General features: G+C 40.5%; 1 pseudogene; it reads left to right on the top strand.

The window, feature by feature from the left end:
- The first annotated feature begins 452 nt into the window (after positions 1 to 452).
- LOC112835567 (selenoprotein K-like) lies at positions 453 to 983 on the top strand (annotated as a pseudogene).
- Positions 984 to 16,345: the final 15,362 nt, after the last annotated feature.

The raw sequence follows: 16,345 nt of genomic DNA, 5'->3' as shown, positions 1-16,345 counted from the left end.
CTGGAAGTTCACTAGACTTGCTAAAGAGCATTTAAAAAAATATTTTGGGGCGCCTGGGTGGCTCAGTCGTTAAGAATCCAACTCTCAGTTTCGGCCCACGTCATGATCTCAGGGTCATGAGATCAAACCCTGCATCAGGCTCCATGCTCAGCACAAAATCTGCCTGAGATTCTCTGCCTTTGCCCTTCCCCCAACTCAACGTGTGCACGTGTGTGTGTGCACGCGCGCATGCACTCTCTCTCAAATAAATAAATAAATAAAATCTAAAGAAAAAAATATTCTAAAGGACCAGCAAAGCCCAGCAAAACGTTCATGGTTTGAAAACTAAACAAACATACAATTTTATTTTAGGTTCTTTTAGAGAAATTAAGGTGTTGATGTATAGAATATTAACAACTGTGGGAAGAATAGGTGAAAGATCATTCCTTAAAATAATTGCCAACTAGAGTTGCTCCAGAAGACGGGAACACGGCGTAAAGATGGTTTACATCTCGAATGGACAAGTATTGGACAGCCGGAGTCAGTCCCCATGGAGATTATCTTTGATAACAGATTTCTTCTGGGGAATAGCAGAGTTTGTGGTTTTGTTTTTCAAGACTCTGCTTCAGCAAGATGTGAAAAAGAGAAGAGGATATGGAAACTCCTCTGATTCCAGATATGATGATGGAAGAGGGCCACCAGGCAACCCTCCCAGAAGAATGGGTCGAATTAATCATCTCCGTGGCCCTAGTCCTCCTCCAATGGCTGGTGGATGAGGAAGGTAAATGTCTGCTCTAGGAAGCAGACAAGTGGACATGCACATTCATAACTGAGGGAAACCATCAAGAAGTAGAGCACTAACCATGCTGAACAAGGAATTGAATGTGTATGCCTGAACAATGATTGCTGTGTCCTCACAGACAAATGAGGTCGTGCTGGGAATTCCCTCCCCAGGGATCTGGCATGACTGACATGCAGTTCTATAAATGTACATGTTTGTCTCATCGTTTTGTATAGTTTATGAAAGTATTAATGTAGTTTTAATAAGTAAATATTTTTAGGTTACAGAACTTGACTTCTCATCTTTGTATAATTAAAAAACTCCAGATTTGAAGAAAAATAAAAGGTTGTGTATTCAGTAAAAAAAAAAATAAAAATAATAATAATTGCCAACTAAAAATCAGATCAGAAATGAAATTGCCACTTCCCTAAAATTATCAACAACAGCAACCCTTCAATCCAATTCTCTATCACTTCCTTTTCTCCCTTCAAATATCTCTAACAATTCCTTGACCCCCCCCACACCCTGTTCCTGCAAGCCATTGATCCCATACCTTTTTTACCATCATTCACTATTTTCTTGTTCTCTAATTTCTTTTTAGCCAGCTTAGATCCATGGCCCATTGTAATCATCACTTCCTTGCATACACTTTCACATCCCTAAGCCCACACTTCTCATTTCATCCTATTCATCCTGTCAAAGTACTTCAACTAGCTAAACCCAATCCTTACCTCTCCCACAACTGTACCAGTGTTTCTGAACATGGCCAGAAAAACACACTCAACTAGATGGGTCACCTTTTCAATTCATGACCACAAAACTCAAGCAACAGAGTCCCTGGCAGAGTCAGACAATCCTAATATACTACCATACTACCCATTCTTCCACTCTCCTAGACCTCTATTCCATACCATACTCTCTTTCCTCAAACCTCCAACAGGGCCTCCCCTGAACCCCCCGCCGACCTTGGCCAATGGAATAGAGACAATCAGATGAGAACTTCCACAAGCTCTCACCACTGTATCCATTTACTTCTCTGTAGCTGGGCCCATGTATGGTATTCTTTCTTCCCTCCTACTACTGTGAATGATGTTTCCATTTTCCGTAGGCCAACCACTCCACTTTGTACATGAGACTTCATCCACTCTTGGCCACTCAAGAGGAAAGCTCCAGCAATTCTCCCCACTTTTCCTACATCATTAATTTTCTCACTCAAGCATCCATTGGCATATGTTGGAACATATGAGCATGTTATATTTCCCATCTTAAAAAAAACTCTCTTGTTTCCATTTATAGCTTCTGTCCCATTTCTCTGCTCTACATTACAGCAAAACTCAAAAAGCTATCTCTATTTGCTGTCTCCAATTCAACTCCTTCTACTATCCCTTAAACCCATTCCAGTAAGTCTGTCTCCACCACCATTCCACTGAACTGCTCTTGTCTGTGTCACCGATGACATTCATATGGGTAAATCCAATGGTCAACTCTCAGTCCTCATCATCCTTTTCCTGTCAGCATCATCACACGCAGTGGATTGCTCCTTCCTTTCTTGAAACACTATATTCTCTTGGCTCCAGAACTTCATCATCACTACCTCAATGGAGACTTTCTCAGTCTCTGCTGAGTCCTCATATCCCAAGCCTCTAAACATTGAAGTAGTCCAGGGCTCAGTCCTTGAGTCTCTTCCTCTCATAATTTTTACTCATTCCCTGGGTAACTTCAACCAGTCTCAAAGCTTTAAATATCAACTATATGCTGATACTTCCTGAATGTATATTTCCAACTTGGCTCTCTCCCCTGAACTCCAGCCTCACATATTTCTCTACATCCTCTACCAACTCTACTTGAATATCTAATAGACATTTCAAACGTAATATGTCCAAAGATGAACCTCTGACCTTCCTCTCCAAACTTGGCTCCTTCCAGTCTTCCCCATCTCAATAAATAGCAACTCCAACTTTCCAATAGCTCAGACAGAAAACTTTAGCATCATCCTTGACTCTCCTCTTTCTCTCACCTTCCACATCCAATCCATTACCAAATTTTGTTTGTTCTACTTTTGAAAAATATGAAATATATAAAAACATATCTAAAACCTGGCTACTTCTCACTACTCCATAACACCATTATATTTCAACTGTATAAGCAAGAGCCTCCTACCTGGTCTCTGCCCTCTCACTATTATTCTCCATGCAGACATCAAAGTATCCCTTATAAGTTAGATTATTTTTATTTTATACATTTTAACATCTTGTTTAAAATATCATTCTCAATGCACATATAGCTTTATGCCATTTTTAAAAAAAGAAACAGAAAGTACCAATCACAAAGGACAAAACTATTAAGTTTCCTTACTTCTTCCTGGCTGAAGACAGTATGAACAAAGCTAAAAGACAAAGAACTGATAGAGAGAAGATCCACAATATATAAAGACTTCCTTGAAATTGAAAAGAAAAAAACAAAACCCAAACACAATAATTGGAAAATGAACAACACTGATGATGGGGCAATTCACAGAGGGGGAGATTCGACAGGTCAATAATCCTAAAAAATATAATTTTATACTCATGAAATGGGCAACAATCAAGCTGTCAATAATGAGTGGTGGTAAGGATGTAGATAAATTGTACCTCTTCCTTTACTGGTGCATATATAAATTGGTACACAAGATAAATTACATTTCTTTGCTTTTATTATTAAAAAAAGCAATTTTTAAGATTTCAGATAATTCTGTTAAATGTATATGGAATTCTGGAATACATATAAGTGAATATATATACATAGATCATTATATAAATTTCTTCTATATTTTCCTATGCCTACATTTCCAACCAAAAGACTGCAGTGGCCAATGGAGTAGAGTTGCAAACATTATTATGACCTGCTGGGGAGGTGGTATAAGCAACTTGAGACACAAGGATTCAAAAGAAGCAAGTAATTATTGGAAGAAAACATATTATCTATAAACCAGCCAGTTTTCACTGCATTTAAAATAGTTGTCTTCCAAATACAATTTTCAAATCCCTTAGATATTTAATAAGATAGCAAACCATTGGGGCGCCTGGGTGGCTCAGTCGGTTAAGCAACCGACTCTTGATTTTGGCTCAGGTCATGATCTCAGGGTTGGGAAATGAAGCCCCATGTGGGTCTCCATGCTCAGCAGGGAGTCTGCTTGAGATTCTCTCTCTCTCTCTCCCTCTGCTCTTTCCCTACCTCATGCTTGTGTGCGTGTGCTCCCTCTCTCAAAAATAAATCTTAAAAAAACAAAAAAAGATAGCAAACCATTTTTCTAATATTAGGGTCAATAAATAATACTTGAACTAAAATTTAAGCAAACCTTTCCATGCTATGCAACTGACTTCTGATTTTAACAAGGAGCCAAATTCAGTCTTCCGAATGATACAATTTTAAAGTTTCTTTATTAGAACTAAATCATCTTAATTGCCAGTGTCCCAAACCTGAAGCCCAGGGCCCGCCAGCCAAAGTGCATACATTACTGACAGACAGAGACCACCTGGGAAGGAAAAGCCTTTGTGTTCCCGCCACAAAAAAAGGCATCAGCATTTTCTTCCAACCAATCACTATCGTACATGGCCTTGGGCCAGAAGGGCTTCTGGTTACCTAATCTCTTGAAGCATAAACAAGGTCTTCAAGATTCTGGTATTATCACTTCTGTATAACAAGAGTATCAAAAACATTCAGAAGACAAGGCGTCATTTTGGCATGGAATCTGGCACCAGAATTCCTAGTCAGGGCTTCTAATGGAAGAACTCACCTACCTTGTGGAGAAAAACACAGTCATTTAAAGGAAGGATAGTTAGCCGGGAGGCAGGAAACGTGAGGCCAGGTTCTACATGCCTATGGAACTCTACAAGGCCAATCTAGCTATAATATAATCTCTTTATTTGTAAGATAAGAATAATTATAAAGCAAAAATGCAAATTAATATAGTATCATAAACCTGCACAGCAATTTCTCAACACAGTCACTCCTTAGTTCCAAATACATTCAAGTACCCACAGGCAGACATGACTAACTTACGTCACATCACAGACTGGGGGAAGGAACTAACATTTCTAAATTAGCGGCCAGCATGATCTCCCAGGCCTGGCACACAGGAGGCACTCTACCAAATCTGATTTAATCCTCAAAACAACTCTACAAGACAGTATGATTAGCTCCACTGAATAGATGAAAACTGCGGAGAATCAAGTAAACCGTCCACAATAAAATAAACAAATACAGAAAACTACTACAAAACCCTAGTAAGTACTCAAACCTCCATCAGTCTAAGTCCAAAGCACCGGCTAATTCATCTATACCAGTGCTGTCCAACAAAAAAACAACATGAGTCACAGACTTAATTTTGAATTTTCTAGCAGTCACATTAAAAAAGTAAAAGTAAACAAGTGAAATTTAATCATATATTTTATATAAGAATTATGCCAAAATATTATCAATTCATTGTGTAATCAATATTAATACTTTTTTTTTCATGCTAAGGCTTCAGAATCCAGTGTACATTTTACCCTTACTGAACATTTTCATTTGGACAAGTCACGTTCAGTGCTCAATTGCCACCTGCTGCTACTAGCCAGTCCAGGCCTATACCAAAGAGACTGCTCCTCAGGGCCCAAGACCAACCAGTACTCCCCATCTCACATCTGGTGGTATGGAGAGGCACATTTCTGGAAGTACCCTGTTTCCTTCTTTCCCTGAGTCAGGTGCATTTCACCTGAAAAGTTCCCTATACTGATGTCTTCTCTGACCACAAAGTCACTCTCCACTGCCCCTTCCCAGTCACCCTTGTCCACAGCATCCTCTTTTCTGTTTCTTTTTAAAGATTTGTTTATTTGAGAGAGAGAGCACAAGTGGGATGGGTAGAGGGAGAGAGAGAATCTGAAGCAGACTCTCTGAATCTGTGCTTGGAGCAAAGCCTGACTCAGGGCTTGATCTCATGACCCTGAGATCACAACCTGAGCTGAAACCAAGAATCAGACGCTTAGCTGGCTGCACCATCCAGGGGCCCTTGTTTTATTTTTCTTCATGGCATATGCCATTGAGTAAATTTTCTGTTCATTTATTTGTTCACTGTTTAGTGCCCATCTCCCCCAACGAAAATTTAAGCTCCATGACAGCAGAGCCTTTTTTCATCACTGTTTCCAGAGCTTGGAACAGTACCTGACACACAAAAGGTATTCAAAAAATATTCATTGCATTAATGAACTGCAATAGCCAAAGGGCACAAATTCTCCCCACTAAGTAGGAAACGCATTTACCATAGACATAATGTCATACAGAAGTTAGTTCCACAGACTAGTCCATGTCTGCATATGACATACACAGCATATGATACATGAGCATATGACGACATCAGTAAGAGGTTTAGTAGAGAGCAAATGCTCCTCAGAGGCCCAGTGCTTTGTAAATATTTTTACTTCCCCAATGCCTAGTATAACCCCTAGAACGTAGTAGGCCTTCAATATGAATGAATGAATCCATCCATTATAAGGAGAAATAAAAACCAATTCTAGTTACACTAGGGGCTAAACAATCATTTGTGGGCAACCCAGGGAATCTAACCAAAAATAAAACACTGTGTAAACATATGTTGCCAGTGGCTTTCCCTGATTCCTTAGTTTGGGTTAGGTTCCCAAGCCATACACGTTTGTAACAGACAAAACTGCTCTGGTGTCATACAACAGAAATTCAACCCAAACTACCTGAAGCAAAAAAAGGGAAATTTATTGTAAAAATTCTGGGTACCCAGGCTGGATTCTCACAAAGAACTCTAACCAGAAACCCAAATGCTGCCAGAACTTCCTATCTGTCACTGGTTTCCACACCTCTGAGTTTCAGATTTCATTTCCTCCCATTCTCTTACTGGGGCTTCTTCCCCTCCTCCAGGCCTTAGGGTGACCCTAAGAGCTCCCATGCTTTCACATTACTGTTTAGACATCCAGAAATTCCTTGGCTTTCCTGACTCTGTTACATTTCAAAAATTCCCAGAGGAGAAGTTATTGGCCTGACTTAACAGGTGTTCACCTTTGAACCAATCAACCGTGACCCCATCAATGGGTATGCCTTAACAATAAGTGGGTAGATGACTGGGTATAAGTGGTGATCCTAGAAAAGGGGTGCCAGACAGATGACCCCAGCTACAGTCCATTACAGCTTCCCTGAACCCTGCATTCCCCTTGTCATTATAGGCATCACATGTGACTATACCCATTTAAAGTATACCTTCCAGACTAAGTCATAAACTCAAGAAAGGTAGAATGTGCGTCTCTACTCAATCCTCTCACCAGAGTAGTTTCTGGCACATAGGTGCTGTTCAAAATACTTCTGTTAAATAAATGAAACTATTTTTATTTATTTTTAAAGATTTTATTTATTTATTTATTTGAGAGAAAGTGAGCAAGCACATGAGCATGAGGGGGGGGGGCAGAAAGAGAGGGAGAAGCAGACTCCCTCCGTGGGGCTGGATTCCAGGACCCTGGGATCATGACCTGAGCTGAAGGCAGACGCTTCACCCACTGAGCAACCCAGGTGCCCCAAATGAAACTATTTTTAAATGAAATTTTCAGGTAAAGACATACTGTAAATGTAAAACTTCTCATTAAGAGCTTTTTATACAAATTAGTGATAACCTGAAACTCTATCAGCCCATGAAATAAAACCTCCTCCCTTATAGGTAGGCACTTGGAGCAATTCAATTGGAAATCCAGCATTGCAGACCATAAAATCCTGTAATACCCTCACCAAAACGACTTTGTCTGAATGACTCTTGAACACACACAAGCTAGGTTCCCTACAGGAAATGATGCCCATAGGTGGCAACCTCAGCAGATATTCTATCAAGAAAAGTGATAGGGCTCAGGAAAAAAAAAAATCTGCAAAGTGAACCCTCCGGTAACAAAAGCAGCAACAGAGCAGAGAGGGAGAGGGAAGCATCATGTTTACTTCGCACAAAAGGCAGGATAAGAAGTTCCGTGGCTGGAGCAATACAAGCTTTCGCTTACAGACTGACCCAATTTATCTGGCACAGGACATCCGACTTCAAGTTAAGGCAGGAGCTTTCCAAGGCATGTACGTTTGTACTCCCAAACTTGCACAGGGCATTCTAAAAGCTGCACTCTCCTGGTGATCATAGACATGAATTCATTTGTTCCTCAAAACTAGAGGAAAATATTTCTAATTTGTAAGTGAAGAGGCTGAGGTACAATACCATGAAAAAACAAAAGTAACTTGGCCAGAATCTGTTCTCTGAGGCGTTATCTGTATTTGTTAACTCAAGTGAAAAGCTAAGTAAGAAGTCGTATTTGTATTACATTTGAACAGCCCTTACAAAGCACTTGCACACACAGGACTTGTCCAACTATTACCATGCCCACTTTGAAGATGAGGCAAAGCTCAGAGGAGGTAACTTGGCATCAATCAGTTTGGCTAGAAATGGCTAAAACAATATTTTAACCTGGGTCTTTGATACTAAATCTACTGTTCTTTCCATTGTCCCCAAAATCACAAGATAATGTCAGTATTTCTTTAACTTACGATCACTGCAAGTTATTGTTTCATTCTGAATGTGTAACTAGTCCCTGTAAATACTGACAGAACCCCTGCACTCCTGCTACATCAGCTACGTGATACAGAGGAAGATATTTAGTTAGCTTCTTTTGCTCTTTAGTTTCGTCTCCCATAGAACAGATATAATGTCAACTGCTCACGGTTGTCGTAGGGCTAAATGAGAGGAAGGCTTTGGGATTCAAGGAGGGACAAACAGGATTCCTTTGTCTTGGAGGAGTGCCAGTCCACGGAGACCTAGATATCAACAAGTAACTTCAATAAATGTGGTAAGAGAAAGGGATACCTAACATGTGGGCACGAATCTCAGCTGAGTGCTGAAGGACACATAGGAGCCAGGACAAAGAAGCAGCACAAGAAAAGACATGGAAACAAGAAAGTGAATGTACTGCTCCAGGAGCTCCAAGAATGTGGCATGACTAGAAGGTAAAGTGGACAAAGACTATAAGGAAATGCGTCTGGAGAGGTGGAGGAGCCAGATCATAGAGAGTCTGGTAGGCATGTTAAGGAGTCTGGGTTTTATTGTTAGCCACTGAAGAAACTGAAGGAATGTGACATGGCAACAGGCTTGAATATCAGATATGGCTACCCACGGAAGGATGGATTTAAGAAAAACAAAACTGGATAAAATGTGGAAAGGAGTGATGAGAGCCTGAATTAGTAACGTGGTAGTAGAGAGGAGGGAAGCAGAGGAGAATCGGTTAAGAGATAAAATCAGCAGAATTTGCCAAATGATTAGGTGGGGAAAGAAGCGAACAAAAGAGAAACATGTAGGGGCGCCTGGGTGACTCAGTCGTTTAAGCAGCCGACTCTTGATTTCAGCTCAGGTCATGATCTCAGGGTTCTGGGATCAAGCCCATGTAGGGCTCCATGCCCAGCAGGGAGTCTGCGGGAGATTTCCTCTCTCTCTCTCCCTCCCCCTCCGCCCCTCCCCCTGTGCATACACACATGCTCTCAGGCTCTCTAATAAATAAATCTTTAAAAAAATAATAAATAAAAAATTTTTTTAGAAAGCTCTTTAAAAAAAGAGAAACATGTAGGTCTAGGAAAATGTTCATACTTTCTGGCTGAGTGACTTGGGTAACTAAGATGGGGAATAAAAGAGGAGCTTCAGGTATTAAGAAAAGGGACTGGGGTAAGTTTGACATTATGTCTGCCAAGCATCTGGATAAAGGAGGGTGAAGTTATGGGAAAAGGTAGGGATGGAATGCACATTTGACAGCTGCAAGCATGGAGGTGACAGTTAACACCTCAAAAATAAATGAAACCATCTTAAGGGAGCACACAGGAGAAGAAGGTTTTAGAAAGAAACCCAGGAAACTGCAACATCACGGGGCGGGGGACAGAGGGGTGGGAAGTAAAACAGGGGCGCTGCTGCAAGAGAAGGGGCAGCGAGAAGCATGAAAAGGAGCCAAGAAACCTGGTAATAAAGCATTTTAACGTGTGCCAATGGCCAACAGCATCCCCGCAACAAAGATGTTCAGTTAGGAAAGGGCTGAAAAAGTGTCCATTCCATGCATCAGTGCCAAAATCACTAGTGAGCCTTCCAAAGGAAAAAAGAGACAGAGAGAGCATTTTTGTGGAGTGGAGGGAGCCATTACCAAATTACTGCAGTGGAGAAGTAAACAGAAGGTGAAAAAGTAGAGCTTGGTGTAGGCTTTCTCGTCCACTGTGCCTGCCTGAGGATAGAAGGAAAATGTTTAAAGTGGTTCTGGAATCAAAGCACCAAAGTCAGTAATTGGACCACATGCAAGTCACCAACTGCATCTGCCAAAAGCCACAGTGGAGAAACTCAGTGGGCCATGCTAGGAAACTGAGGTGGCTGGACAGCTCCTGACTGCTGTGGAAATCATGTAAGGGGGAAGAGAAGAGGAGAAACATAGGAGGGGGGCACAGGACATGGGTGTATTGGTGGGGGAAGAGGTGGAGAGCAAGTGAGGGGGTCTGGAGTGTGCACCCTCTTTGGGGTCTTGTCTTTCAGGAAACCAAAATGTCATCACATTCCAAAACGGGCTAAGGGGACTCTAAACAGAGTTTTGGACTGTTGGTTAAGTGGAGTAATAACATTCAACATTATCAGAAAGGAAGAACTGGGGTATTTCTTAACATTCACTCCCTGCCTCCCCCAGCCATTCCCAGGACCCTCCCAGAATTCAGAGATGCTGGGGTCTGCCTGTTTAATACTCTTTTCTTTGCTTAGGCCTCCAGGAGCAATACAATGGCTACTTTCCTTTCTGTAAGCAAAAGGTCACATCTCCATCTGCAAAGAAAGCCATTCCTCTAACCTGTTTTCTTCTCCCAGCAATCTATATGCCAAAAGAAATTTGGGGAATACTACAGAATGGTAAGTAATAATATGTCTGGAGACCTGAAGAAGAATAGGGGATAAGAATGGAATCAAATTTAAAATCAAGGAAATTACAAGAGAAATTATATCATGAAAATACATATTTAAAACAAAACACAAGCAAACTAAAACCCTTGCCCCCAGAATCTACTCTTTAGCCTGCTGTTGCTCACAGTCCTACATCTAAAAACTGCCAGTTCAAATTCCTCCTTTTTGTTTTTCTCCCCCCTCCTTTTCTAGTATATAGATCAGGGGTCAAGCAAACTAAGGCAAGGGAACCAAATGCAGCCCACAACCTGCTTTTGTATGGCTCAGGAGCTAAGAATGGTTTTTATATTTTTTAAAGGTTATAACAAAACAAGTGAAACCAAAGTAGAGTATTCAACAGAGACCATATGTGGCCTGGGCAGCTTAAAATATTTACTTTCTGGTCTATTATAGAAAAGGGCTGTCAACCCCTGTTACACTCTGTTAGACTCTGGCGCCAGCAAGGCAGAGACTTTCTTGAGGACATACAGCTGATGAGCAGGAGAGCTTCCACAACATTCGTCTCCTCGGCTCCGGGTCCAGCAAGCTCTCCCAACCAGCACACTCCGAGCTGCTGCAACCATCAGCCAAACACGGACCGGCAGTGACTCCCACTTGGAGGTAAAAAGGGAGTTGTCAGGGTATTCATGAGAGCCACATAAATAAACTTTAAAATAACAATACTACTACTATATATATATTTTTAAGAACTCCTGGTTGAGGGGCGCCTGGATGGCTCAGTCGTTAAGCCTCTGCCTTCGGCTCAGGTCATGATCTCAGGGTCCTGGGATCAAGCCCCACATCGGGCTCCCTGCTCGGCGGGAAGCCTGCTTCTCCCTCTCCCACTCCCCCTGCTTGTGTTCCCTCTCTTGCTGTGTCTCCCTCTGTCAAATAAATAAAATCTTAAAAAAAAAAAAAAGAACTCCTGGTTAAGTAATATCAAATGGGAGGGAAATATTTAGTGAGGGGCAACACATCTTTCAGATTCTCCCTCTCTACTCTCTCTACTCTCCTTTTTTTTTTTTAAGATTTTATTAGCTAGAGAGCACAAGTAGGGGGAAGGGCAGAGGGAGAGAGAGAAGCAGACTCCCCAATGAGCAGGGAGCCCAACTCGGGGCTCCATCCCAGGACCCTGTAATCATGACCTGAGCTGAAGGCAGACGCTTAACCCACTGAGCCACCTAGGCATCCCTCATCTTTTCCTCTTAAGGTGCCTCCTAAAATCTATTCTAATCTCTGTCACCTGGGCTAGAGTGTTTGCAGAGAAGGTATGTCAGGAAGTATGCCTTGTTCTTGGCCAAGAAAGCACCAGCACTCCAGTCTAGCCACCCATATTCTTGCATAAAACCAAACTGCACAGCTATGTGACAACCCATAGGCACCAGCTGCTATGTGGGATAAGTGGTAATTCAAGTCAAAATGTCTCTCTTTCAATACTTAAGACAGTTGCCTCATATGTAATCCATTCACCATTACAAGTTATATGTAATCATCAAAACTCACCTTGAAACTTCCAAGGAAAACTCCAACAGTAATACTTCCTACATAAAACTTTCCATACTAACAAACTAGACTACTGTCTGTTGTAGCTCTCTATCCTGAGCGACCATTCATACAGAACTCCTCTGTGGCACACATTTAATTTCATTCACGAACAAAAGGCAGGGATAATTTGTCTGTCTGTATAAATCATAACACATCCCCAGTCATCCCGTCAGACATTTCTCAGTGCCCATGGCTTCATTCTGTCCTGAAGCCAGCAGAGCTGACCCTGATGCTAACAGTATTAACATCGTCATAAATATCCTAAAAGGCAAAAAGCCAGGAAAAGAGGGTAAATGAAAGTTTCACAGTATTATTTCAGAATGTTAAAATAGATTTTAGAAATCTAGCCCAGTTTTTTCACAGAAATACTAGGACATATTCATGAATAACAGAACCATGTGTAATGTTTTAATTAAGGGTCCTCCGCCTGTCCTCTTGAGGAAATTTAAGAATTTAAAAAAAAAAAAAGGAAGAAAGAGAGAAAGAGGGAGGGACAGAGAGAAGGAGGAAAGAGGAGAAATAAAAAGAAAAATCCTGGGGCACCTGGCTGGCTCAGTCTGTGGAGCAGGAGACTGATGATCTCGGGGCTTTAAGTTTGAGATCCACACTGGGTGTAGAGATTACTTAAAAAAAAAAAAAAAAAAAAAAATTTTTTTTTAATCTTTAAAAAAAAAAAGCAAAGAGAGAAAATCCTCAGCCATACATATTTCCTGACTGTTCAGCCCAGTGTAGTTCCATAGCTTAAACTCTCTCGATTATTTTTATTATTTGTGATAAGAGTTTCACAGGCCTTTTGGAGGGAAGGAGAGTGGAGGTCCTGGTGATATAGCTCCCCTTACAGTACACGTAGCATTTTATTTTCTTAGCCTTCTAATAATACACTTATCTAAAATCTTGTCACTCACATCTTCTTGCTGAACTGATTCATTTGTAGGTTCTTGTGGAATTCTAGTAAACAGATTTTAACCAATAACCAATTTTAAAGAAAATAATCTTTGGGTCTAGGATGAATGAGATCCTATTTACAATAATCAAACAAAAATCTCAAAGTGTTTTTCTATTCTAAATGGAGACTATTTATTACATCAAGAAATTTAGGTGGGCTTAGAGTGTGGTATGATGTAGAATGTATGTACATATTCACTGCGTATTTGTTTACGTGTTTCTTCTCATAGCTCAACTCTACCCAATAACTGAAAGTTAATTTGTCACTTTTTCCATTAAGGAGAAAGAACCCCTTTCGGGTGTCTCCTTTCTTTACAAAAGTGAGTAATTGTGCTTTGCTACTGATACATTTTTTAGATCATTATTCAACCTACCACTTAGCTAATAACAAATTATAAAAACCATTTTCATCCTGGACAAATTTCAGGGTGCAAGATCCTCTCTAAATAGCAAAAAAAAAAAAAAAAAAAAAAAAGGAATAAAGGCAATTTTTCTACTTTGGAAAGGCTTTGGTCTCATTTGCTTTTGGCCAGTATCTTGGTATCACTTCTATAGTAAATTACAATAAAGGAAGTGTTCTGACCTCCTTTCCAACTGCCTCCTTTATCTCTCTTTAGCTCTAGGTGTAGAACACAGGAGAATGCAGAATCTCTGCAGATACGCATGTCCTTTGTGTCTGTAATTCTGAGTGTCTGTCTTGTTTTGTCTGTAATTTTTCTTTCTGTACCTCTCCATCTCTATGTCTTTCTCTGACCTGCTTATTCTTGTTTCTATTTTCTACTCTTTTTTTATTTTCCCAAACTTCCTGGTCTACTTCTCCTGACAACTCATGATGTAAGAGAAAAACTATTCACTTATAATAGTTTTTAGTTTATCAAGGAGAATTTGATGTCCTCTGTTCTTGGAAGCATTGAGTAAAAACTTTGTTTTTACCCAATCTAAAATGCCTACTCCATAAGCCATGTCTTTTGTACCTCCATAACTGAAATTCCTGGCTCCTTCCCTCTAAATCCAAGTCTTTTTTTAAAGTTCACCATCATTTACCCAGTTGCTTAGCCAGAAACCTACAAGTCATCCCTGATTTCTATTTTCTCCATGTCCCATTTCAAATCCATTAGTAGGTCCTATAGACTCTATACCAAAACACATCCCAAGTTCATCCACTTCACTGCATCCCCCCCACGCTCCTCGTAAAAGACAGCAAAGTTTCCTGCTTAGACTTCTACAGTCACCACTCCTTAGTACCCCCGCTTCTGCTCTTGCCTTCCTTAAATCCATTCTTTACACAGCATCCAGAATGAAATTTTTAAAAATTAACGAGTTCATGGCCCTCCTTTGCTTAAAGCCCTCCCATGCCTTACCACTACAATTAGCATTAAATCCAAACTCATCAAAAAAAAAAAAAAAAAAGTCGTACATGTCCTACATGATCTGGTCCCTACCACCCTTTCTGATCTCATCTTTTTGTCCCTCCAACAGATCAAGCTTCCTTCTGCCGAAGGGTCTGGGCACTGGCTGCCCCTCTGTCTGTAATGTCTAGATCACAGGATGGCTGGTTTCTTCTTGTCATTCAGGTCTCAGCTTAAATGTCACCCCTTTAAAGCAGACTATATTGGCCAACAATCTAAAGTATCCTCTCAAGACACTCTATCAGAGCACGCTGTATTAAAGTTCCTCAGGGCCATTTTTTTTTTAAGATTTTATTTATTTGAGAGAGAGGAGAGATAATAAGAGAGAGCACAAGTAGGGAGGAGAGGGAGAAGCAGACTCCCCACTGAGCAGGGAGTCTGACAACATGGAGCTAGATCCAAGGACCCTTGGGATCATGACCTGAGCTGAAGGCAGACGCTTAACTGACTAAGCCACCCAGGTGCCCCCTGCAGGGCCATCTTCAGATATTTCTTATTAAATTCCTTTTTTCTCTTTGTGTCTTGTTCTTCCACCAGAATGTAAACACTTCAAGAGCAGAGAACTACTGAATCCTGTCCACTGCTCTAGTCCCAACACATAGAAAGGTTCCAAGAAAGAACTTAGTAAGCTCTCAATAAACATGTGATGAATGGATGGATGAACAAAAAAATCCCACATCCTCCCAAAGCCCTCCCTTATCATCTAGCCAAAACATTTTTCCTCTATGACTTCATAGCATTAATTTGACTCTTAATGTCTTGTTAAATCTATTATACTGATGCTTTAAATTAACATCACTTAACTTTTCGTGATGTCATCATTATGCCACAAATATTAAATATGTACCTCCTACAGCTGAATGAATAAAGGTAGGAAACAAAAAATGCTTTTATCAGAAAACCAGTCAGTCCTTTTACCTGAGCATTCTATTTCAATGAGATCTTTGAATTTCTAGCTGTCACCCTGAACAGGTACCGTGATCATTAAAAATAAAACTATATGTGATACACTCTCCATAGTTCATCTAGGTGGGTCTTAGGCAAAGTAGTGCTAAGTACAAAATGTTGTTGTTATTAAAGAATTTGAAGAGAAGACATCATGCAGCGGTTTAATTTGATCTAAGGAAATTAGATAACTGGGATAAGAGAGAAAATGCTGTAAAGATCTAAGGTAGCTTGAGAAATAAAACATTTTAGGATTTTTTTTTTTTAAGAAAAGGGCATCTCTAAATATATCATTGTCTTTTTTGAAAAAGGTGTGGTGTGCTGGTTGCTGGCCATTATAGGATGGGGTGCTTTATTTTTTATTTTTTAGAGAGGAAGGGGGAGCAGACAAAGAGGGAGAGAGAGAATCTTAAGCAGGCTCCACACCCAGTACAGAGCCTCATGCAGGGCTCAATCTCACAACCTTGAGATTATCACCTGAGCCGAAATAATCAGACGCTTTACCAACTGAGCCACCTAGGTGCCCCATGGATGGGTGCTTTTAAAAGTAATAAATATTGGGGTGCCTGGGTGGCTCAGTTTGTTGGGGATCCAAATGTTGATCTCAACTCAGGTCTTGATCTCAGGGTCATGAGTTCAAGCCCCGCATTGGGCTCCACCCTGGGCATGGAGCCTACTTAAAAATAAAAAAAGTAATAAATATTTTAAGTCTTACCACTTTGACTTTGCTACTGAAACTATCTGTTGATGAGAGAAGGGCCTGCATTTTGTAACTATATCATC

Source organism: Callorhinus ursinus, unplaced genomic scaffold (genome assembly GCF_003265705.2).
Source record: "Callorhinus ursinus isolate GAN/ISIS: 27379988/994484 unplaced genomic scaffold, GSC_fseal_2.0 scaffold4, whole genome shotgun sequence".
Taxonomy (NCBI): domain Eukaryota; kingdom Metazoa; phylum Chordata; class Mammalia; order Carnivora; family Otariidae; genus Callorhinus; species Callorhinus ursinus.
Note: the sequence above shows the minus strand (reverse complement) of the source record. Positions and strands in the feature narration are given on the sequence as shown.